General features: G+C 41.4%; 1 protein-coding gene and 1 non-coding gene across 6 annotated transcripts in view; one reads left to right on the top strand and one right to left on the bottom strand.

Moving 5' to 3' along the window:
* SMURF1 (SMAD specific E3 ubiquitin protein ligase 1) overlaps nt 1–25,521 on the top strand; it is a 106,527-nt gene that overhangs the window by 36,254 nt on the left and 44,752 nt on the right. The window lies entirely within an intron of this gene.
* On the bottom strand, nt 3,649–3,755 carry LOC122234778. Its single transcript, XR_006212732.1, has one exon. It is a non-coding gene; the product is annotated as a U6 spliceosomal RNA (small nuclear RNA).

Raw genomic sequence — 25,521 nt, 5'->3', positions numbered from 1 at the left:
AGCCAACTTATGGTTCTTTATCTTTTTTATTTCAAATCCACACCATAATATATGTATTTTTATTTCCCCACCCTCTCCAGTATCATATTAAAATAGTCTTTTAAGCTTGTCTAGACATGGGAATGCAAATTAAGAAAAACGAAGTTACTGTATATTTTTGTATATATTATTTTCCTCTGATGTAAAATTAAAATGTTTGGATCTTCAGATGTGGAGTTCACACTTCTAATGCAAAAATTGATTGCACGTCATACAATTAATATACCTATTGCGTTTCAGCTTGAAATTTAATTGTGCATGTCTCCTGTAGTGTATTTAAAAATTTTTTTAAATATTAAATATTATTTATTTTTGAGAGAGAGACAGAGTGTGAGTGGGGGAGGGGCAGATAGAGAGGGAGACACAGAATCTGAAGCAGGATCCAGGCTCTGAGCTGTCAGCACAGAGCCTGCTCTGGGGCTCAAGTCACAAACCTCGAGATCATGACCTGAGCCAAAGTCAGATGCCCAGCCCACTGAGCCACCCAGGCGCCCCTCCTGTAGTGTATTTATTTGCATGTTTAAACCTCTGCACAAGTATGAGCCAGGAACATAGTATCCCACTATTTAAGTTAGTGGAAATGGCATGTTAACATTGCTGGAACATTGTTACCATGACTGCCCCTCCCCCCGCCCCCAATTTCTTTAGGACGCAATAGTAGCATTGCTCGTTAAGAATCAGGTTCATTGGTAACTTTTCAGAAGATTGAACTGAGTTCTAACATGAAAATAAATGGCAGAAAAATTAGAGTGCAGTTAAAATTTGGTTACCTCTTCATCTAATTGCTTAAAAAAAATTTTTTTTTGATGTTTAATTTTGAGAGAGAGAGAGAGACAGAGCGTGAGCCGGGGAGGGGCAGAGAGAGAGGGAGACACAATCTGAAGCAGGCTCCAAGCTCTGAGCTGTCAGCACAAAGCTGAACTCAGGGCTCAAACTCACAAACCGTGAGATCATGACCCAAGTTGAAGTCGGATGCTTAACCAACTGAGCCACCCAGGTGCCCCATAATTATTTTTTTTAGTCTCAAAATCACTTTACTGGGGTGCCTGGGTGGCTCAGTTCATTAAGCGTCCGACTTCAGCTCGGGTCATGATCTCATGATTTGTGAGTTCAAGCCCCGCATCTGGCTCTGTGTTGGCAGTGTGGAGCCAGCTTGGGATTCTCTCTCCCTCTCTCTCTCTCTGTCTCTCTGTCTCTGTCTCTCTGTCTCTCTCTCTCTCTCTGCCTCTCCTCTGCTTGAACTTTCTGCTCTCAAAATAAATAAATAAACTTAAAATCACTTTACTAAGTAAAGATTTCTTTGGCCTGCCAGATTTATCTCTAGCCATAGTTTCTTGGATTTGATTTGAAATTTGATGAGTATTATCTTGTGTCTGTCTTTGATTCTGAATATTCTTGTTGCTTCACAGAGTCTATCTACATTTCTTCTCTCCTTCAGTCCACATCGTGCAGTCTTCCTTGTCTAATCTTTGAGTTTGGTCTGTTTGATCATTGATAGAATGTGTCCCGTATTAACTTATAAACTATTAGTGGGAGCTAATAATTGTCTTCTAACAAAGATCTAAAACTTATTAAGATAAATGTGCTTCTTTTCATGCATTCCCCAAGAAGGCTGGAGATATATATATATATATATATATATATATATATATATATATATATATATATTTCTATAATGTTTGGCTCAGAATTTGGAACTGTATTTTTATTTATTTAGTTTTATTTAATTTTTATTTTTTATTTTGAGGGAGTCCAAGAGAACGTGAGCAGAGGAGGGGCAGAGAGAGAGGGAGAATCCCAGCCAGGCTCTGTGCTGTCAGCACAAAGCCCTACTTGGGGCTCGAACTCATGATCCGTGAGATCATGACCTGAGCCAAAATCAAGAGTCCAAGGCTTAACTGACTGAACCACCCAGGTGCCCTGTCACTGCATTTTTAAATTGAGGTGCTGGTTGCTCTCTTTCTTACTAGATGAAGTGCAACATCTTTCCGGCACCAAATTCACAGATTTCCTGCTATCTGGCTTGTTAACCTCGGTGTATTTTAAGTGAACGTTTGAGTACGTTAACCTTAAAAATAAAAGTTGTTTTACCAGCAAAAATAGGTTTATTTGGTAATAACAGAGAATTGCATTTCAGGACAAACAAGCTACAATAAAGCCATAGGCCAGTCCAACAAAGGACAAGAAGGTTATTTTATGGAGAAGAAGGAGGAAGTTGAGAGGAAGTCCAGTGGAGAAAGGCAGGAGTTCAGGGTGATGATTTCTCATGGGCCGAGTTGCTGGGATGGTCCATTTCTTGTAGGAGATGCAATGCATATTTCAGTGTTGGGGCCTGGAATCCATGATTCTTTCCTGTCAAAGATTCTTCTGTTAACGGTCTGTAATTGACATTGAGTGGTGTCCCTCTAGCCTCCTCTTCTGGCATCCTGAATCCACTTTCGTGGGATTTCCCTTCATTAATTTTCACAAGTATTTATAAACTTAGTTGTTAATAATGACCCAGGACTGATTGTTAAAAATACAAGGCAGAGACTCGTTTAGTTTCAAGCATCGTTTGTTTCAGTCCCTCGGAAACCATTCTGGTTCAGTTGTTACAGCCCACGTTTTCACCATGTACTTTTCCTTAGCCCACATGCCTGAATAGCTCTGGACTTCGTAAAAACAGACTGTTCACGCCGAAGAGATTAACCCGACAATTTTAAGATAGATCTTAATTGCATATGTTTAGAAAGAGAATAACATGTTGGTGGTATTTAAGGTGAAAAATCTTCATAGAGTCCTATCTCTATGCTGTCCATCCCACCTTTGTGATGATTTTCTGGTTTAGTATTTTTCTAAATAATTTTTAAGCTTATTGGTAATAGAACAAAAAATAAGCCATTGATGCAGATGCCGATCTAGTTGATAAACCACAGGTGGGTACTGTCTTAAAAATATATACATGTGTAACAGCTTTATTGAGATATAATTCATGTGCCTTTAAAAGTATACAATTCAGGGGCTTTTATTATATTCATAGTGGTGCGTAACCATCACCATGTCTTGTTTTAGACCAATTTTTTGAAGTTTTTTTTTCCTCTTTCTTTCTTTCTTTCTTTCTTTCTTTCTTTCTTTCTTTCTTTCTTTCTTTCTTTTTCTTTGCAGACGGAAGGAGAGAGTTTGCAAGTAGGGGAGAGGGCAGAGGGAGAGAAAGAATCTTAAGCAGTCTCCTTGTTCAACATGATCCTCATTGTGGGCTCGTTCCCATGATACTGGGGTCATGACCTGGGCCAAAATCAAGAGTTAGACACTCAACCGACTGAGCCACCCAGGGCCCCCCCAACCTTTAAGTTTTAATTTTAATCACCTGGTGCTCACTCCTTAATCCCGATCCCCTGTTTCACTCGTCCCCCCACCCGCCTCCCCTCTGGTAGCCATCAGTACTCAATAAATAGTTAAGGGTCTTTCTTGGTTTGTCTCTCTCTTTTCTCCCCCCTTTGCTCATTTGTTTTGTTTCTTAAATTCCACGTATGAGTGAAATCCTATGGTATTTGTCTCTCTCTGACTGACTTATTTCACTTACTTAGCATTATACTCTCTAGTTCCATCCATGTCATTGCAAATGGCAAGAAAACAATGTAGAAACCTTCATAGGTGTGTGTCATCCTTGTGCAGGGGCCGTGCTAATCTTCTGTGTATCATTCCAGTTTTAGTATATGTGCTGCGGAAGTGAGCACGAGCATTTTCATGGCCTAAAAAGAACTCTGTACCCACCGGCAGTCACTCCCCATATCCCCTCTCCCCAGCCCCTGTAATCACTAATCCGCTTTCTGTCTGTATGGGCATTGTCTGTTTTGGACATTTCATAACGATGGAGTCATACAATATGTCATTTTTTCTTTCACTTTAGGGAAGTTTTCAAGATCACCCATTCCTTTTTATTGTTGAATAACAGAGTAATATTCCACTGTGTGTGTATACCGTATTTTCTTAGTTCATTCATCACTTGGTGGGCATTTGATTTGTTTCACTTTTGGGCTATTGTAAGTAATGCTGGTGATAAAAATTCATGCACACGTTTTTATGTAGACCTACATGTTTTCAGGTCTCTTGGGAATATACCTAAGTGGGGGAATTGCTGGGTCATATGCTACTCTGTGTTCAGCATTTTGATGAACTGCCAAACTATTTTCCCAAGTGGCTGAAACGTTTTACAGTCCCACCGGTAAAGCTTAAGTGTTCTGATTTCTCCACATTTTCACCAGTACTTGGTATTGTCATTTTTATTTTAGCTATCCTAATGGGTGTGAAGTAGTTAGTGTCTGTGGTTTTGATCTATATTTCTCTAATGGCTACTGATGTTGAGCATCTTTTCATGTACTTACTGACCATTTGTATATTTCCTTTTGAGAAAAGTCTTCAAATCCTTTGCCCATTTTGAAATTGGTTGTCTTTTTATTACTGATTTTTAGGAGTTTTAAAAACATTTTTATTGAAGTAATCAATGTTATATTAGCTTCCAGTGTACAGCATATTGAGTCAATAATTCTGTATGTTATTCAGTGCTCACCACAATAAGTAAAGTCCCCATCTGTCACCAAACAGCATTATTACAATATTATTGACTATATTCTCTCCTGTACTTTTCATGTCTGTGACTTATTTATAGCTGGAAGTTCATACCTCTTAATCCCCTTTAGCTATAAATAGATATCTTTACATCTATTTTTTATTTTTATTTTTTTTTAGTTTATTTATTTTGAGAGAGACAACATGAGTGGGGAAGGGGGGGGGGGAGAGAGAGAGAGAGAGAGAGAGAGAGAGAGAGAGAGAGAGAGAGAGAATGAATATCCCAAGCAGGCTCCACTCTGCCAGCACAGAGCCTGATGTAGTGCTCAAACTCACAAAGCCGTGAGATCATGATTTGAGCCGAAATCAAGAGTTGGATCATTAACTGAGCCCCCCACGCATCCCTCTTAACATCTATTTATATCTACATAGATAAGAGAGGCTTTTTAAATATACTCCATATACAAGTCCCTTATCAGACATTTTCCAATAGTTTTGAAGTATTCTGTGGATTGTCTTTTTACTTGATAGTCTCTTCTGAAAGACAAAACTTTTTAATTTTGATCAAATACAATTCATGTATTACTTCTTTTGTCACTTACACTTTTGGCATCATATCTAATAAGCAACCATTGCCAAACCCAAGATTGTAAAGATTCAGTCCTATTCTCTTTCTGTAAGAGTTCTATAGAGTTTTTTTCATGTTTATTGTGAGAGAGGGTGCACGAGCATGTGCCAAGTGGGGGAGGGGCAGAGAGCAAGGAAGAGGGAGAATCCCCAGTAGGCTCTGAGCTGTCAGCACAGAGCCCACCCAACACAGGGCTCGATCCCATGAACCATGAGATCATGACCTGAGCCAAAATCAAGAGTCTGATGCTCAACCTACTAAGCCACCCAGGCACCCCAAGAGAGTTTTATAGTTTTAACTCTTACATTAACTTTGGATTATCTACTTTGAATTAATTATTATGTACAGTATGAGGTTAGGCTCCAGCTTCATTCTTTTGCATGTGGATATCCAGTTGTCTCGGCACCATCTGTCGAAAAGACTATTCTCTCGTTAACTTATGTTGGCACTCTTGTCCACAACCAGGTGACATAAATGTAAGGATTTATTTGTGGACTTCCAGTTCTCTTCCATTGACCTATGTATGTTCAGCCTTACATCAGTCCCACATCAGCTTGGTTATCATAGCTTGGTTGTGAGTTTTGAAATTGGTAAGTGTGAATCTCCAACTTTGTTCTTTTTTTTTTTTTTTTTCAAGATTGTTTTGGCTTCTGGGTCCATTGAATTTCCATGCAAATTTTAGGATCAGCTTGTCAATTTATGCAAAAAAAAAAAACCCCACCAAAACCAGATGGAATTTTGATAGGGATTGCATTGACTAGATGCTATCTTATTTTAAATCGTCTACCACATCTTTACGATTGATTACATTCAGCTTCTGGAACAGTTATTGGGAGTATCCATTGAAGATTTATATCTTGATGGATAAATCAGTGCATATCCCAAACTGGCACTACCTATATATTGACCCCCTTCCTTGGTTTCGTTATTTGAAATGTGTATGTGGCATGCGCTGGCCAGGGTATTTGCTTAGCAGGTTTTTTCGAAACTCTTTCCACTAATGTTTTGAGATGAGTGAAAATGTGATAAAATGAAGACAAGGAAAATCTGTGAGAACCCAGATTCTTAAGGATCTTAGCTGTATATTAGGATGGTGTGAAAGGCATTGGTTATGAGTGTATATGATGATGTTGTGGCTTCTTCCTCCCCTCCCCCCACCCCGTCTTGAGGAAGGAATTGTCTCAGGAAACAGAAAAGCACGTTGTAAGCAACTTAGGTATTTTCCTTCTTGAGTTAGTTCAGTCCAACATTGTTTTTGTTTGTTTGTTTGTTTGTTTGTTTGTTTTACTATGCATAAGGTTACTGTGCACTAGCTGCTGCAGGGGGAGGAAATCGAAATAAGATCTCCCTAGACTATTTAAACAGCCTCCAGATGGGTCAGTCTTCCCGCTTCCTGCCTCTTCCCATCCATTCCTTCTCATTTTCTACTCCAGTACCAGAGTTTATAGCTTCCTAAAAAAGCCAGTCTGATCCTGTTTGGCTCCTCATTGCCCACAGGGTAAAGTCCAAATTCTTGAGCAGTTGCTGGTGAGACCTTTTCTAGTATGGCCCAGCCCTTTCTCTGCCTCCTAAACCAACATCCCATAGAAGCACACCCTTGTCCCTGAATGTATCAGCCTCTCCAACATGTCCTCGTACATGTAGAATGACCTCCCTCTGTGTCTGCACAACCTTTTTCACATTATACATGTCTTTGCTGCTGCCAAAGATGAGAGGCGGAGACTCAATCACCTCTATTTCTCCAGTGGCACAGGGCTTGGCCAAAGCAATTCTTAAATGTTATTTTAATTTTTTGTAATATTTAATTATTTTTGAGAGAGAGAGAGAGAAAGAGAAAGAGCCTGAGTGGGGGAGGGCAAAGAGACAGGGAGACACAGAATCTGAAGCAGGCTCTAGGCTCTGAGCTGTCAGCATAGAGCCCTAGAGTTCTAGCCCACGAACTGTGAGATCGTGACCTGAGCCGAAGTCGGATGCTTAACCAACTGAGCCACCCAGGCGCTCCTTAAATGTTATTTTAAATGAAGGAGGTAGAGTAAACTGCTCAAAGGACCTTATAATCTTAATGGACAGGGAAGATGTTCAAAGGGTTGAAAATCCCTAATACATGGCTGGATGGAAAACTGTATTATGCAGTTAAGTTTATCTGCAGTTTCTCTTGACCAGATATGGTACAGACATGAATCTGTCCAATTTTAATCAGTCACAAAGCTTATTAGTGTTCAGTACACTTTTTTTTTTTTAATTTTTTTAGTGTTTGTTTTTGGGAGAGAGAGACAGGGTGCCAGCGGGGGAGGGGCAGAGAGAGCGAAAGGGAGACACAGAATCCGAAGCAGGTTCCAGGCTCCCAGCTGTCAGCACAGAGCCCGACACGGGCTCGAACCCAGGAACCGTGAGATCATGACCTGAGCTGAAGTCAGATGCTTAACCGACTGAGCCACCCAGGCGCCCCTGTTCAGTGCACTTTCTAGGTGCACTGTGTCATTTTCTGTTGCTGTCCTTTGTTCCATATAGCTCCAGGCAGAGTATTTGTGAATAGGGGGCTGATGTGTGGTGACATGGGACAGAAATATGCATCAGTTAGTGATGAAAACAAGGAAGTGGAGTGTTCTGTGTTATAGGCCCAGTCATAAAATGTCAGAGTTCTAAGAATTATTCCCTTTACATTGTAAGACCACCTGGCATACTGTGTTTTATGATCTCTCTGCCTCTTTCTTTGGTTAGCATGTTCATAGATGTCCTTCTAATACAACTGCTTTTTGTAATGTCCATAAGGTATTCTTTTGGAATTAAAATATTATAGTTTCCTTTTCCCAACCTCCATTTCTTTACTAAAAATAAGGCAATTATCTGTTATATTTTATTTTTTTAATGTTTTATTTATTTTGAGAGCGAGCTCCTGCACGCGTGCAGGGGAGGGGCAGAGAGAGAGAGAGAGAGAGAGAGAATCCCAAACAGGCTGCATGTTGTCAGCACGGAGTCTGATGTGGGGCTTGAATTCACAAACCATGAGATCATGACCTGAGCCAAAATCAAGAGTTGGACACTTAAACCACTTAACCGACTGGGCCACCCAGGTGCCCCCATTTGCAACTTTTCTAATAAAAATTTCGTATGTAACGTTTTATGGGTAATGATCAAGACCTCTGGTTATTTAAAGATGTGAATTTTTTTATGTTTTATCACAAGAAGCTAGCTAATGGAGATTTTTTTTTTTCAGAATTCCTGTGCCATCTTTTTCTATTACTTTTACTGTATTTTATTTAGTTTGATTGGAAACATAGCCTTTTAAATGGCGTGTGTTGAAAATATTAAGCCAAATTGGTTGGGATACTCTTTGGACATTGATGTACTCAACAAAAGATACTTTCAATATTCTGTTACTGTTCTTCTTAATGACTTTTGAGAAATTGTAAAAATGCAGTTTAAATTAGAGTTAGTAGGTATTGATTTTTTTTAATTTTTTAAAGTTTTTTTTTTAAAGTTTATTTATTTTGAGAGAGAGCACAAGTGGAGTAGGGGCAGAGAGGGAGAGAAAACTGAACCCCAAGCAGACTCCGTGCTGTCATCGCAGAACCCGATGTGGGGCTCGAACTCAAAGAACTCAAAAACTGTGAAATCATTCCCTGAGGTGAGATCAAGAGCCGGTCACTTAACCGATTGAGCCACCAGGCACCCCTGATTTCTTAATCTTAATGTGATTACCTACTGGTGGGTCCTCTGCCCACTTTTACAGTATGGGATATCAAGCCCCAGAAAGTAACTAAATTTTAATTTTCAGCTATGACTCCACTGTGCCCTTTACATTAGAAAAATAGAGAAATAATTTAAATTTTTTTTTTAATGTTTATTCATTTTTGAGAGACAGAGAGAGACAGAGCATGAGTGGGGAAGAGGCAGAGAGAGGGAGACATAGAATCCGAAGCAGGCGCCAGGCTCTGATCTGTCAGCACAGAGCCCGATGCGGGGCTCGAACTCATAAACTGCAAGATCGTGACCTGAGCCAAAGTTGGACACTCAACCGACTGAGCCACCCAGGTGTCCCGAGAAATAATTTCTAAATTTCCTTTTAAGTACTGCTTCAGCTGGATTCCACAGATTTTGATGCATTAATTAAAATTTTTTCTTTCCGTTCTAAATATTTTTTTATCCCCTCCCTTGAGATGTTCCCTTTCACCCATGAATTATTTATAAGTGTGGTGTTTACTATTCATGTGTTTGGAGGTTTTCCTGTTACCTTATGTATTGCTTTGTAGTTTAATTCTGTTATGATCAGAGAACCTAATTCTACAATTTCAATTCTTTTACATTTGTTAAGATTTTTTTAATGAATGTTCCATGTGTGTTGAAAAGAAGGTGACACTGCTGTGGTTGTGTGGAGTGCTCGATGAATGTCTGCTCGATACAGTTAGTGGAGGGTGTTCAGTCCTCTTGTGTCCTTGCTGACCTTCTGTCTGTCAGTTCTGTCGATTACTGGGAGAAGTGCTGAAGTCTCCAGCTGTAATTTTGGATTTTTCTATTTTTCTTTTCACTTCTGTCAGGTTTTACTCGATGTGTCTTGAAGCTCTGGTGTCAGATGCATACACATTTAGGACTGTTCTGCCTTGTTGGCAAATTAACCATCTTTTCCTCATGGAATGTCCTTCTTTATCCCCCATGGTTTTCTTTGTTCTGAAGTCCACTTTGTCCAAGATTAATGGAGCCACTCCAGCTTTCTTATCATTAGTGTTTGCATGGTGTATCTTTTCCCCCATGTGAGTGGCAATTCCTCGTTCTTTGTATGCTGACTAATTTTGGATTACATCCTCAACATTTTGAATGTTACGCTATGAGGCTCTGCGTCTTGTTTAAATCCTATGGTGAATGTTGATGTATTTGTTTTAGCAGGCGTTGACCTGGTTGGACTCAGGGTGTGCGTTCCAAATGGCTTTCTGTGGGTTGTGGTTTCAGTGTCTCAGTTCTGTGTTCATAACCTTTGCAGTGCTATTTGTATCTCACCTGTCTGTAGCCCGCAAGTGACCACCTGGAGCTTGGCCAGCGGTTTACCCCATAGTTCAAGGGCACTAGACATTTGTATTTGAAAGTTGTCACTAGTAGTCCAGAATCAAGGCTTGAGATTTTCTTGGCCATCCAGCTAATACAAACCTGGGCTGCTCAGAATTCTTACTCCCAGCCTGCTGTCTTTTGAGGGCCGGCCCAAACTTAGATACTGTTCACCAGGACCCCATCCTTGGCAGTTAACAGATTCCAGCGCTCATCCCCCAAGTCCTAAAAGGGCAACCTTTTAGCAAATAACCGAAGGGCAAGATGCAGCCGGACTTCTTGGTTCTCTCTGGGTCAAGTACTGACTTGAATTAGGGTTCAGTACATCCTCCCTACCTTGTTAGCTATTTGGTGCTTTTAGGAACATGCTTGTCATATTCTCACAGCTTTTACTGTTTTCAGCAGATCGATTTACCTCATCTGCTGTTACCAGGCGCTGAAAATACTGATGGTTTTTAGTATTTTTCCAGTTTGTGAATTAGATACAGGTTGTTATAGGTTGCATTTTGACCCTCCAAAATTCATAATATTAAAGTTCTCAGTCCCCGCTGTATCTCAAAAGGTGGCTTCCAATTCTGGGGCACCTGGGTGGCTCAGGTAAGCGTCCAACTTCAGCTCAGGTCGTGATCTCGCGGTTTGAGTTTGAGCCCCGCGTCGGGCTTTGTGCTGACAGCTCAGAGCCTGGAGCCTGCTTCGGATTCTGGGTTTTCCTCCGTCTGCCCCTTCCCTGCTTGTGCGCGCTCGCTCTCTCTCTCTCTCTCTCTCTCTCTCTCTCTCAAAAATAAAAAAAAGAAACATAAAAAAAAAGGTGTCTTCCCATTTGGAAATAGGTTCATCACAGATGCAAGGTGAAAGGGAGTCAGGTAGGCCCCTAATCTAATTATGACTGGTATCCTTATCAAATGGGGAAATTTGGACGCGACGAGCACAAAGGGAGAATGCCATGTGAGCATGAAGGTAGAGATCAGGAGTTGTGTCGGTCATCCAAGGAACACGAGAGAGAGCCAGCAAACCCCCAGACGCCGGGAGAGAGGCGTCCAACAGATTCTCCTTCACAGCCCTCAGAAGGAAGCGACCCTGCAGGCACCTTGATCTGGGATTTCCAGTCTCCAGAAATGTGAGCTAAATTTTCTGTTGTTGAAGCCCCCAGCACCTGGTACTTTTGTCACGGCAGCTTTGGCAAACTGATGAAGAGACGGTCCTTTCTCTAAGCTGAGATCTTTAAGAAAATATCTTCTTTTTAGGTCCTGAAGTTTAAGTGAGCTTTTTGTGCTATAATGGAATATTTATGTTCATGAAAAATCTTGTATCCTGCAAAACATGCACTAAAAACAGTGTCTTGGTGGTTCAGTCAGTTAAGCGCCCGACTCTTGATTTTGGCTCAGGTCAGGATCTCATGGTCATGGAATTGATTCCTGCATTGGGCTCGCGCTGCCTGCTTAAGATTCTCTTTTTCTCTCTCCCTCGGTCCCTCCTCCCGCTTAGGCGTGCAAGTGTGCGCATGCGCACGCACGCTCTCAAGAGAAAGTGTCTTACAAGACGAGTAAGGAAGGTTGTGGCAGATCTCTCAAGATGTATGCTGCTTAGTAATTACTAGCAAAAGCATAATTGGTACCTCAGTTGATTACCTGGACCAGAGGCAGAGGTTGCTAAAATGGATACTAAAAGTATACAAAAATAGCAAAGTGGAAATTCTAGCAAAGCTTGAATTGGTGCATGGATAGTGGGTGTCTGACGATGCAAACACAAGTCGAATTCGGAGCCAGTGGCGCCGTCCTCACAGGGAGCGTTGACAGGAGCCAATGCCACAGCCCAGCTGAGTGAGACCTTGGCCTGGCTGTGGCCGCACCCCTCTGGGGAGTGAGGCCCGGGTGCAGGCTCCCGTTCGCAGCTTGCTTAAACTACAACTTGTTGCTAAGGCAAGTTAGGTGAGGGCTTTTTTTTTTTTTTTTTTGCTTGCCTGAGATTTTGCGTAATTCCATTCCCTCCCCTTCTTTGCTTTGGAAACTCACAAATGAATCGGCGACGCTTCCATGCTGTAATGATGTCATTCCCACTTACCAATCAAACATGAGGTCATCTGTGTTACAGAAACTCGCAGCAGAACAGATGGTATTTGAATTGAATTCCCTTTTGTATTCTCCACATTCACCTGTTAGTGTCCTGTGCAGCTGCCGAGGTTAACGTGACTTAAACGACAGGAATTTAGTCAGAGCTATAAGTATTTTAAAAATGAGTTGTGGAGGGGTGCCTGGGTGGCCCAATCAGTTAAGCATCCGACTTCGGCTCAGGTTTTTATCTCACGGTTTGTGAGTTCAAGCCCCGCGTTGGGCTCTGTGCTGACAAGCTGGGAGCCTGGAGCCTGCTTCAGATTCTGTGTCTCCCTTTCTCTCTGCCCACCCCTGCGTTCTCTCTCTCTCTCAAAAATAAACTCTAAAAAAAATTTTTTTAAAAAAGAGTTGTGGAGTTATTTAAAAATTGATAAGTATTGCCCTCAACTGTTAAGTTTTAACATTTTCAATTAATAGGAGATATTCTCTTTATGATCTACAAAGCTACTCGTTGTTATAAGAGGGATTATTTGTGAATTTTAAAAATTATTGTAATTTATTATTCCATCACTATTTTATTTAATTGATGTCTGTGTGCACAGAAGATGGGGGTTCCAACAACTGATGGGAGATCCTGCAAGCTTTCCATGTAACTTATGCTCACTTTCAACCTCTAGATGAATTTTAGTTTGGTCTGATTTGTAGTTCTAGTATTTTTAATTTGCTGTCCTGAAATATTTAAGGTTACTTTTAGGTAACAACTACTGGACTGTAATTTTGAGATATATGTAATTTCAAACAGCTTTCTTCAATTATTTTTCATCTCATGCATATCAATTGGGCTACTAATGAAACTCACAATTTGACTTTTGTTATCTGTTATTTTTGAAAATTCACATTAATGTGTTACAATGTAGAAAGACTATCAAAGCTTTAATATTTTGACTGCAAAACTTTCATTTCAGCAGATTATTTATAATCATTTCATAATTGAAAAATTGGCTTATCTCAATTTAACCTAGGGTTATATACTTGGCTTTTTTTTTTTTTAAGTGTATTTGTTTATTTTGAGAGAGAGGGAGGGAACATGAGTGGAGGAGGGCAGAGAGAGAGGGAGAGAGAGAATCCCAAGCAGGCTCTGCACTGTCAGCGTGGAGCCTGACATGGGGCTCAAACTCATGAACCGTGATGTCATGACCTGAACCTGAACAGAGACTCCACTGACTGAGCCACCCAGGCACCCCCATTTAATTGAAGTATACATACAGCAGAGTGTACATATAGGACAATATATTTTAGAATTTGTTTTAAATGAAGACCATGTCTTCAAGAGTAGTCCTTTACATGAGGAGAAGAGAAGTCAAATTGTGCTTAGCTTGGCATAAAATGATTTTTTGCATGAGAATTTTAGGGAAAAAATGACAAAAACTCTTCAAAATTTGGGTGCCTTTTCTGTAGGGCTCTGGTGACTTGGGTAATAATTTAATGTTGTTATAGGGTATTTGCTTTGGTGTATTTTATTGAATTTGGGGGAGTGAATTCCAGGGAAATCTTTGTTTTCCGGGACGAAACACAATACATCTTTGTGGTGGTAGGACTGTCTGCATTCTGTCCTAATTGCTAGAGCTAGAGCTGAGAGCAGAGAGGAGGTTGGCTTTGCAGTGAGAGGAAAGGAAATTTGACAGTATTGAGAATGCCAGATTGAAGGCAGCTTTAAATTTGATTAATTCGTAATTCATTTTGGGAAATGTTTTCTGAATATAGGGATTTCCGAGATTAACAAAGCTGCTTATAATTCTGGAAGTAGGAAGGAACAGTGAGTAACGGCGTATATTTTTAGTGTGTAGCTTCCATTCCCCCTCACCTTTTTTTTTTTTTTTAATGTTTGTTTATTTTTCAGAGAGAGAGAGGGAGAGAGAGCACAAGCTGGGGAGGGGCAGAAAGAGAGGGGAACAGAGGATCCAAAGTGCATTCAAGCTGACAGCAGAGAGCCTGATGTGGGGTTTGAACCTCCGAACTGTAAGATCATGACCTGAGCTGAAATCAGACACTTAACTGACTGAGCCACCCAACCCGCGCCCCCCCCCCCCCCACCCCTCGCCGGTAATTTTAACAAGTAGGCAAATTCACAAATACAGAATTCATGACTAATGAGGTTCAGCTACTCCAATGACTAGGATTGGGTCCTGACCCCCACCATGCAATACATGTATTGTTATCTTAAGCAAGTTCGCCTCTCTATGTCTGTTTTCATGTTTGTAAACTGGGGATAAATACTACCTACACCAAGAGTTAGTGGATTGAAATGAGTAAAGTTGCCGTCACATTGTCAGATAAACAGTAAGTCCTTGATGAGTAGTAATGTTAGTAGTAGTTAGTAAGATAGTTAATTCTAACAGCAACTGTCTTTATCACGTGCCTGTTCTGACGCTCACAGTAACCCTGAAAAGTAGGAAGTATTATCTCTGTGGTACAGATGAGAAATTGGAGGCCCTGAGAGGTTGGGTAGTGTGCTCCATGCTACCCATCTGCTGACTAGCTGGGCTGCAATTTGAACCCAGGCCTTGATAATTTCAAGTGAAGAAGGATTCTGTATGGCTTTGGGTCCCTCGCGATCCAGCTAGGATGGATCTGTACATCCGGGTGAGGGCGGAGGTGATTAGGCAAAGACGACTGTCTTAGAAGGAGGGAGCTTATGCTTCCGGCCCAGAGTGGGAGACATTAAGGAGAGATAGAGCCCAGAGTGATCTGCATGACGAGTCTTGGACTGCAAAGACAAAATTATCATAACATAGATTGGGGTAGAGGCCAAAGGAGGCTCCGAAGAATAGAGGTCTTAGCCTCAGTTGGCATGAAGACCTGGGCAAGGACCCCTTATGTTTGAGGGAGGCGATGGACCCAGAGATGGGTCCTTTCTTTGGGTGGTTTTGGAGAAGGGCTTCCCGTATTCACACAGTTCGTGTTTGTGGGTGGAGTGAATTGGGAACCATCCCAGTTCTCAGAGCCCTAAGGGCCTGGCATTTTGGGAAGTAAAGGCCTCCGAAAGGCAGTTTCCACTCTCCCCTCGGACAATGACACGTTTTTCTGAGTCAAGGCCGAGCTGAGTGTTGTGAATGCCCAGACTCTCGGAGAGACACATGGACATTTTCCATCATTTTCTACTTGTAGTCTGCAAATGGTTTTCAGTAGACTACAACATAGCAATTTGAGAGGAATGCTTCATGGTGTTCTTGTGGAATGACTGTGTCTGACATCTGGTTCAAGTTCGGGGGATATGCATTGCGTAAATTTCAAATTGTTTTTGTATTTAGCATCCATATAAATAAATGAATAAGTAGTCAAAAGCCAGGGTGGTATTTTGGGGATACGTTTTTCTTCATGAATCCTTGAGAAGCTTGTCCACTGAGGTTATTCTGTGTATACAGTCAGTACTATTATAAATTTGGAGCAGGGGCTGGCAACCTTCTTCTGAAAGGCCCAGATAGTAAATATTTTATGCTTTGTGGGCCATATGGTCTCTGTCACAGCTATTCAGTTCTGCCATTGTAGCCACAGACACTTAGTAAACAGATGAGCATGGCTGTGTTCCATTTAAACTTTATTTACAAAAACCGGCAGAAGGCCTGTTTTTTACAAAAATTTGGCCTACGGGCCATGGTTAGCCAGTCCCTGGTCTAGAGCATAGCTGTTACTTTAAGACATTGCTGACTCCTTTGTAGGGTTAAACCCTAGCAGAATTTTGTGTGTGCAGCGTTTAAAAATTTGCAGTGTAACCTTGGGCAGCGAAAGTGACGTTATATAGAAAACTTGTCATCTCTTATGAATTTTGCTCTAAGAAAAAGATTCTAAACCAAGATATTACATTTATGGGACGTTTTTGGTTGGTGGTAGGAAAGGAAAATTGAAATTAAATACCAGGAACTGTAACAGCTTACTCACATTTCACCAGTTTTTTTTTCTGTTACGAATTGTGCATTTAATGATAAGCTCTGGGGTATTTAATGTCTCAGGACAGAAGGCAGAGGTTGCTAATTAGTTTTCCCCTAAAATTCATTGCCTTCACTCTCCCCTTTTCCATCTTTCCCCCTCCCCACCCTCCCACCTCCCACATTGGGTTAGAGAAGCTGCCTGTAAGGGGCATGGATTTATGTGGGAAGAAGAGATGGGGGCGGCACGGGGTGGGGGGGGGGGCTGGCAACAAGCTGAGGTAGTGGTAAGCTTCAGGGAAAGAGGGGGCAGGCTGGTAGCTCTCAAGCCCTGAGCAGTGTGTTTGACCTTGACGGTTGCTTTAATCATGATCAGTGAGTAGAAGATCCATTTTGTGAGAGCTTTGTTCTAATGCCCCCCTCTCAAAACACCTGAGATTATACCCAGACCCCTGCACCACCTGGTCTAGGTCACAGAGGAGTCACGTGTTCGTGTGCAGCTTCTGCTGGGAAAAATGGTGCACGTTTGAGAAGCATCAACTGCTCTCCACCTGTTTCTCACCATCTCTTTCCTCCTCTTCTTTTTTTTTTAAATTAAAAAAAATATTTGTTTTTGAGAGAGAGAGAGGGACAGAGTGTGAGGCAGGGGAGGGGCAGAGAGAGAAGGACACACAGAATCGGAAGCAGGCTCAAGGCTCTGAGCTGTCAGCACAGAGCCTGATGGGGGGCTTGAACTCACAAACTGCAAGATCATGACGTGAGCTGAAGTTGGACGCTTAACTGAGCCACCCAGGCACCCTCCCACCATCCTTTTCTAAACTGACTTTTACTAATTTATGTTCATAAATTTTTTTTTTTTAGTTTCCAGCCTTCATAAATTCATGTGGTTTTTTTTTTCTTTTCAGGAAGTAAGCTCTTTTTTACATGCTGTCAAATGAAGGCCAATGTCCTTTAAGCAGTTATAATAATATTAGCATATGAAGAATGAGCCCCTTCCTACTGCACACATACCATCTATTTGGAGATTTAAATTGAGCAGAAATTAGTAGTGTGATAAAAAGATCCATGTAGGTGGATTTGCAGAAAAGTTAACCCAAAATCTTATTACAGGTGAGTAACAGGCAGAAAATGTAGACTTTTGTGTCCATGCAAGTGCCAAATTATTCAGGGGATCATTGCTAGTTTACTTTTCAATGTGATTTTCATGAGTAGGGTAGAGTTTTGAAAGGTTTTGAAGACGAAAAACCCAGTTAATTGTATTTTAAAGATTCGATTTGTATCAGTGTGTAGATCCTCCCTGTGAAACGCAAGCATTGGGCACGTGGGTCCCGTGATACGCCTCCTTCCCCCTGCACACCCCATCTGATTTCTGACACTGCGTCCTCTTCATATATCCAAAACTTGTCGCTCTTTGAAGTTCAGCCTGTCTCACCTACACAGAAATAAGCACATGCAACCCAAGCATCCCCACAATAATGTTCTGTTTCTCTGCATTCTGGTCATCTGCACAGCTCATTTGGAAGTTCGAGTCCGTATGGCAGTGTTTGTTGAGCAAGATGTTAGTCTTAGATTTACCTCTGTCATGGGTCCTACTTTCAATGAGTTTATAGTCTGTTTGAAGACTTATGTAAGTAACCAATAAAAAGTGTAACTTGACAGGGCAGTACAGGATAGGGGATGGCTGATGGAGGAAGAGAGCCTTGAACTTGAACTAGGCTCAGAGGGAAGCAGAGATCTGGATGGTGAAGAGGAGGAGGTGGTGGTGGGAGGGACTCCAGCAAAGGAGTGGGGGGTAGGGGGATGGGGACATGCAGTGGGGAGGGGCGTGGGGCAGGGAGTAATTTGTACTTCACTTTGGAAGTGGAGTTAACCTCAGAGGTTTATGTGTAGGGGAGTTACATAATGAAGAGTGTTCTATTCATTTATCCAACAAATAATTACTTCATGATTCAAATGAATCAGAGAAAAGAGATGCCAGAGCCTATTGTAAGAACCCAGACATGAGACCAGAGTCGCCTGGAATTGAGCAATGGCGCTGGGACTGCAAAGAATAGATTTAAGATACTACAAAAGACGAATTGATATGACTTGATGAGTAATTGAATGTTGGTTAGCAAAAGTGAGCTGCTTTGCACTATTGTTTGGTTTTCCTGTTGATGCGTTTTGTTTCTTGAGTTAAACTGTAATCTCTTTTGGGACAGACACTACATCATCTACTCCTTTCGTTGTAGCTGGCCATTATCTTTTTAGCCCCGCCTGAAGAATTTATTTAACATGTATTATTGCACACAGTCTGCAGAACATGTTAAACAATGACCTGTAACTTACCAATAAGAGAAAGCTGAGACTGAAGGGTTTGTCTTACAAAACACAAACAACACTTAGTCCTCAAACCGCTAGTGCATTTAATATTTTACTTGCAACATAATGGTCATGCCATAAACTCTACCCTTTAAATTCTACAAGTCAGGGGTGCCTGGGTGGCTCCATCAGTTAAACATCCAACTCTTGATTTCGGCTCAGGTCATGATCTCATAGTTTGTGGGTTCGAGCCCTGCATTGGGCTCTGCAATGACAGTGCAGATCCTGCTTGGGATTCTCTCTCCCTCTGTCTGTCCTTTCCCTGCTCGTGGGCACACACTCTCTCAAAAAACAAAACAAAACAAAACAAAACAAAACAAAAACAAAAACTACAGTGTTGAATGTAGTATAGGATGTTCACAGAGTTGCACAATCATCACCATCTAATTTCGGGATTTGTCATCACCCCCCCCTCAAGACAAAGCCCACATACTGTGGCAGTCAGGCCCTGTCCACTTTATTCTCAGCCCTTAGAGCCACTAATCTACTTTCTGTCTCTATAGATGGCTTAGTTTGTTCAGGCTGCCATAAAAAAATGCCACAGACTGAGTGGATTATAAACAATAAACACTTATTTCTCACAGTTCTAAAGGTTGGTAAGGCCAAGATCAAGGTGCTGGCAGGCTCACTGCTTGGGGAACGCGGCTTCTTGGTTCATAGATGGCACCTTCTCGCTGTGTCCTCACACAGCTGAAGGGGTGCGGGAACTCTCTGGGGTCCCTTTTATAAAGCACTAATCCCATTCCTGAGGCTCTACGCCATGACCTAATCATCTCCCAAAGGTCCTGCCTCCAGCTACTGTCATGTTGGGAATTAGGATTTAACATAGGAATTTTGAGGAGACACATTCAGTCTATAGCAATAGACTTGCCTATTCTGGGCATTTCATATAAATGGGATCATGCAGTTTGTGGCCCTTTGTATTTGGCTTCACTCACTGAACATAATATGTTCAAGGTACATCCATGCTGTAGCATATATCCTATATCAGGATTTCATTCCTTTTTATGGCCGAATAATATTCCATTGTATGGAACATACCACATTTTCCTTATTCATCAGATGATAAGCATTTGGGTTGTATCTACTTTTTGGCTATCATGAATAATGCTGCTATGAACACTTGTGTGCAGGATTCTGTTTTCAATTCTCTTGTGTGTACCTAGGGGTGGATTGCTGGTTCATATGGCAACTGTATGCTTAACAGCTTGAGTAACTGTCAGACTATTTTTCAAAGTGACACCAAATGGTATCTCCTTATAGTTTTTATTTGTGTCTCCTTGATGATAACTTGATGTTGAGCATCATGGACTTATTGGTCACTTATATATCTTCTTTTTTTTTTAATTTTTTTTTTACATTTATTTATTTTTGATAAAGAGAGACAGAGCACAGGTGGGGGAGGGGCAGAGAGAGAGGGAGACACAGAATCCGAAGTAGGCTCCAGGCTCCGAGCTGTCAGCACAGAGCCCAACACAGGGATCAAACTCACAAGCTGCGAGATAATGACCCGACCCGAAGTTGGATGCTTAACCAACTGAGCCACCCAGGTGCCACTTATGTATCTTCTTTGAAGAAATATCTATTCATGGGCGCCTGGGGGGCTCCATAGGTTGAGCATCAGGCTCTTGATTTTGGGTCAGGTCATGGTTCCAGGATTCTGGGATCGGGCCCCACATTGGGCTCTGCACTGAGTGTGGACCCTGCTTAGGATTCTCCCTCCCTCCCTCCCTTCCTCCCTCTCTCTCTCTCTCTGTCTCTCTCTCTGTCTCTGTCTCTCTCGATAGTGTCTTTTGAAGCAGAAAAGTTTTTAATTTGATGAAGTTCAATTTATATATTTTTTACTTTTGCTGCTTATACTTTTGATGCTACATCTAAGAAATCACTGCCTAGTCCCAGGTCATAAAGATTTATGCCTACAATTTCTTCTAATTTTTGTGAATGTTGTGAGGTAGGGGTCTAGCCTCATTCTTTGCATGTGGATATCAAGTTGTCCCAGCACCATCTGTTGAAAAGACTGTTCTCTTCTCATTGAACTGGCTTGGGACCACTATTTAATTTTTGTAAGTTTGACAACACATTCATGAAATAAGGTGCAGACATCTACCGTTTTAACAGATCAAATTTAAGGTTTGAATTTTACAGAGGTTGCTTAAGTTAGTGGTGACTGTGGATCTGAAGAGTTTTGGGACTTTTTCACACAACACTGTGAGAACTATCGATAGTGTCCTGAAACTTAAAGTCCTTTCCAAAGCCACAATAGTTGCAGCCAGGAGATGTCTGGCCACCCATCTCCTCATGTCTATGGATTGGCTTGGTGATACCCCCGATATCTTCTGATGACTCTGGTTTGCAAATCAGTAAGGATAACTTCAAAGAATTTGTGTGTGGAATTTTCACCAGCTTAGTAGGAGTTTAGGACTCTTAAGGTCCCAGAGGTGACCAGTTCCAGCTACATGTGCAAGCTGCAGGTGTTTAGGACCCATGGTTAGCCAGGCTTGCTGTGGATTGCACCCTTAGGATCTGGGCACTTGCATCTACCACAGCAGACACAAATCTGCAAAATGACAAAATAGGGACTAGCCATGTACCCAGGCTGAGGCTTTATTGGGTTAGTTGGGGTTAAAGAGGCATGGGAACACGGGGAGCAGGTGTACTGCCTGCAAGCCTGTGTTCTTCTGCATAGCTTCCAGTGTGCCATGAGCTATCCACCTGGTAACTGATGGCTGCCACGAAATAGAAGGGCTACCCATGGTCTTCTATGTGAAAGATAAGACTTTTCATTAAATATTAAACTATTGGGTGGTATTACTTCCCAAGGTGAAGGAGCAGTATGGCTACTCAAAATAACTTTGATATATTTAAGCTCAAGGGCACCTGGGTGACTCAGTCAGTAGAGCGGATGACTCTTGACCTTGGGGTTGTGAGTTTGGGCCCCATGTTGGGCATAGGGATTACTTTTAACAAAAGAAAAAAAGAAAAAATTAACCCGAATTTGTAAGACATAAAAATGTGAAAAATAAAAAAATAACGCAAGGGGCACAGATAGGGAGAAAATACTTTCGGAAGCTATAACTGATAAAAGACTGTTAATCCAAAATATAAAAAGAACTCTTAAAACTCAACAACAAGAAAAGAAACAACCCAATTAAAAAATGGCAAAAGACCTGAATGAACATCTCACCAAAGATCTAAAGATGTCAAATGGGCATATGAAAAGAGACTCCCTATCATATATCAACCAGGGAAATGCAAATTAAGGCAACAGTGAAATACTACACACCCATTAAAATGGCTGCAGTCCAAAACACCAGTGCCACCAAGTACAGGCAAGGATGTAGAGCAAAATAGGAACTCTCGTTCATTGCTGGTGGGGACGCAAAACGTCCACACAAGAACTTGCACACAGATGTCTGTGGCAGCTCTGTTCGTAATTCCTAAAACTGGGAAGCGACTGTGATACATCCAGACAAGTGGACTATTATTCACTACTAAAAAGAAATGAGCTATGAAATCATGAAAAGACATGAGGAACCATAAATGCCTGTTACTAAGTGAAAGAAGATCTGAAAAGGCTACGTACTGTATACTTGCAGCTATATGACATTCGGGAAAAGGCAAAACCCATAGTCAAAAAGATCGGTGGTTGCCAGGAGTCAGCAGGGAGGGAGGGATGAACAGGCAATGTGCAGGAGTATCAGGACACTGGAACTCTTCCGGATGCTACTAAAATGCTGGATACATGTCATTACACATTTGTCGAAACCCACAGGATGTACACTACTAAGAATGAACCCTGATGTAAAACTGTGGACTTTGGGTGACCGTGATGTGTCAGCACTCCGGTGAGGGATGTTGATAGTGGGTTGGGGGTGGGCAGGGAGGATGTGGGAAATCTCTGTACTTTCCATTCAGTTTTGTGGTGAACTTAAAATTGCTCTAAAAAAGAAGGTCTCCCCCAAGTCAAATTCAGGTAGGGTAGATTTACGTGTCAAAGGCAGGAAATACTTCAGAAGTTCAGAGAAAGGAGCAATTGCTGTCGGTTTAACAGGGAAGAGATAGGGTATCAGCTGTAGCCCAAGAATGAGTAGAATTTCTATCGCCAGACAGTGGGTCCGTGCATGTAGCCTCTCAGACCCTGGGTTTCTTCACAGGGTTTGTGGAAGGATTATAGGAGATAACGTAGGTGAAGTGCTTGGGACAGAGCCTAGCATCAAACAGGAAGTAGGGTTCTTCAACAGATACCGAGTGCCGACCGTGTACCCGCACTATTGTGAAGCCCATATTATAGGTCAGGAAACATTGGTTAGATGTCATAGAGGACAGCATGTGACACGAAAAAAGGCCCAGAGGTAAAAATTGCCATGTTGTCTAGAAACAGTTAAATGAACCGTATTTAGGTGATAAGGTTGGTAAAGTAAATCAAGAGAAACCATATGTTGTGCTTTGAACGCCAAAGAAAGCAGTTTGTAGACAGTGGAGACCCTTCAGATACTATCAAAAAGGATTTTGACAGTGTTTTAAGAACAACTGGATTCGAACCAACAGAGGAAGCAGGGATTTCAGTTGAGAGGCTGTCTGAACAATTTTGAAACCATCGCAGCTGCCTTTAGGTGGTTTGCTTAATGGGCAGGTGACTTAATGTGTCACTCTGAAATGCACTTGGTCAACATTAGAAAAGTAAACAGCAGAAGCTTTCTTTCCCCCTCCCCCTAGTTTAATATTATGGCAGTCATGGCAAACTTTGTTGCAGACCAACTTAATAGGAGTTAGTGTTTCTAAGCAACCACCAGTGTATTAACAGTGTCTTTGACATTGGCCTGGGGAAATGGAACGGTCCTTCCTTTTGAGATAAATGGGAAAGTACAACGTGCTAAGTTTGTTTCATCTACCTGATAGGATTTGTTCTATGTGTCACTCTCTGTCTCTTTCTCTTGTAACATTTTTATTGAGATAGAATTTGCATCCTATAAAATCCACCCATTTGAGTATACCGTTCAGTGGTTTTTAGTATATTCACAGACTTGTACAACCATCACAACATGCAACTAACTGTAGAACGTTCTCATCACCCCAAAAAGAAACACTGTTACCCCTTAGCTGTCATCCCCACCTTTCCTTTGCAGCCACTAATCTACTGGAAAAGAAATTTAAAAACCATTCCCCTTAAAGTAATACAAAAAAATTTAGCAAGACTTGTATGCCAAAAACCACAACGAAACACCGTTGAAGAAAACCTAGGTAAATGGAAAGACGTCCTATGTTTATAAACTGGAGACTTAAAATCGTTAAGATGGCAGCACTCTCCAGATTCCTGGACGGATGCCGCACAGGACCTGCCTATCCAAATCCCAAGCGGCTTTATTTGCAGAATTTAACAAGCTGATTGTAAAATTCATATAGAAACGCAAGGGATCCAGAATAACCAAAACAGTTGTGAAAAACCAGAACAGAGTTGGAAACACACTTTCCACTTATAAAACTTACTACTAAGCTATGGCAATCGAGACAGAATGTTGTCCACGGTAAGAACAGACACATGTAGATCAATGGAATGGAATGGAGCAGTCCAGAAATCCACACATTTATAGTGAATGGATTCTTGACTGTGCTGTCAGGATGATTAGGTGGGACGAAAGAATGGTCTTTTCAACAAATGGTGCTGGGACAGGTAATAAGTGGTAGTGAGGAGGTGGAGAAGTTGGAACCTTTATACACTGCTGGTGAGTATGTAAAATTGTGTGGCCACTTTGGAAAACAACTGGACAGTTCCTCAAAATGTTGGACATAGAGTGACCCTGACGCTGCAATTCACCCCCTAGGTATATACCCAGGAAAATTGAACACAGAGAGACCCTGTGACCCCGCAGTTCTCCCGCTAGGCATATACCCAGGAAATTTGAACCCATCAGTCTCCATAAAACCTTGTTACACGAATATGCATTAGCAGTGTTATTCATAGTAGCCAAAACAGCTCTTGAAATGTAGTAATAACAATAATGTCCATTATCTGATGACTGGCTAAGCAGAATGTGGAATATCCATATAGCTAAATATTATTTGGCAACAAAAAGGAATGAAGTGTCGATGTTTGCTACAACATGAATGAAACTTTCAGGATGAAATGGTAAACATTATGCTGAATGAAAGAAACCAATCATAAACGACACATGTGTATGATTCCATGTATATGACATGTTCACAAATGCACAGAGACAGCAGATTAGTGGTTGCTGGGGACTGGGGAAAAGGAGAATGGGGAGTGGCTACTGATGGGTCAGGGCTTCTTTGGGAAATGATTAATATATTGTGAAATTAAATGGTTGTGGTTGTACAACTGAATATACTAAAAACCTATTGAATTGTATTCATACTTTATTTTCTTTAATAGGTTTATTTATTTTGAGAGAACGAGTTGGCTATTCCAGGGGTAGAGGGGGAGGGGCAGAGGATCTGAAGCGGGCTCTGTGCTGACAGCAGAGAGCCTGATGTGAGGCTTGAACTCACAAACTAGAGATCATGACCTGAGCCAAAGTTGGATGCTTAACCGACTGAGCCACCCAGGTTCCCCTGTATTCATACTTTAAAAGTACAGTTTTCATGGTTTGTGAATTATATCTTAACAGGTTGGTGTATTTTAAAATGTACACTTAATGAGTGGCAGTTGGGTGTCTCAGTCGGGAGTCTGACTCTTGATTTCGGGTCAGGTCCTGATCTCACAGTTTGTGGGTTCCAGCCCCACGTCGGGCTCTGCATTTGCAGTATGTAGCCTGCTTGGGATTCCCACCCCTGCTCTTTGACTCAAAATAAGTAAACATTAAAAAAATAAAATGTATACTTAATGAGGTACCATTACTTTACGACTGTTTTCCTTTCTCTAGTTAGAAGAGTTGCCTTTTTTTAAAAAAGTCATCTTTGTTTACTTTTA

Source organism: Panthera tigris, chromosome E3 (assembly GCF_018350195.1).
Source record: "Panthera tigris isolate Pti1 chromosome E3, P.tigris_Pti1_mat1.1, whole genome shotgun sequence".
NCBI classification, from domain to species: Eukaryota; Metazoa; Chordata; class Mammalia; order Carnivora; family Felidae; genus Panthera; species Panthera tigris.
The sequence above is the reverse complement of the archived record's forward strand: the minus strand, read 5'-3'. Positions and strand labels throughout refer to the sequence as shown.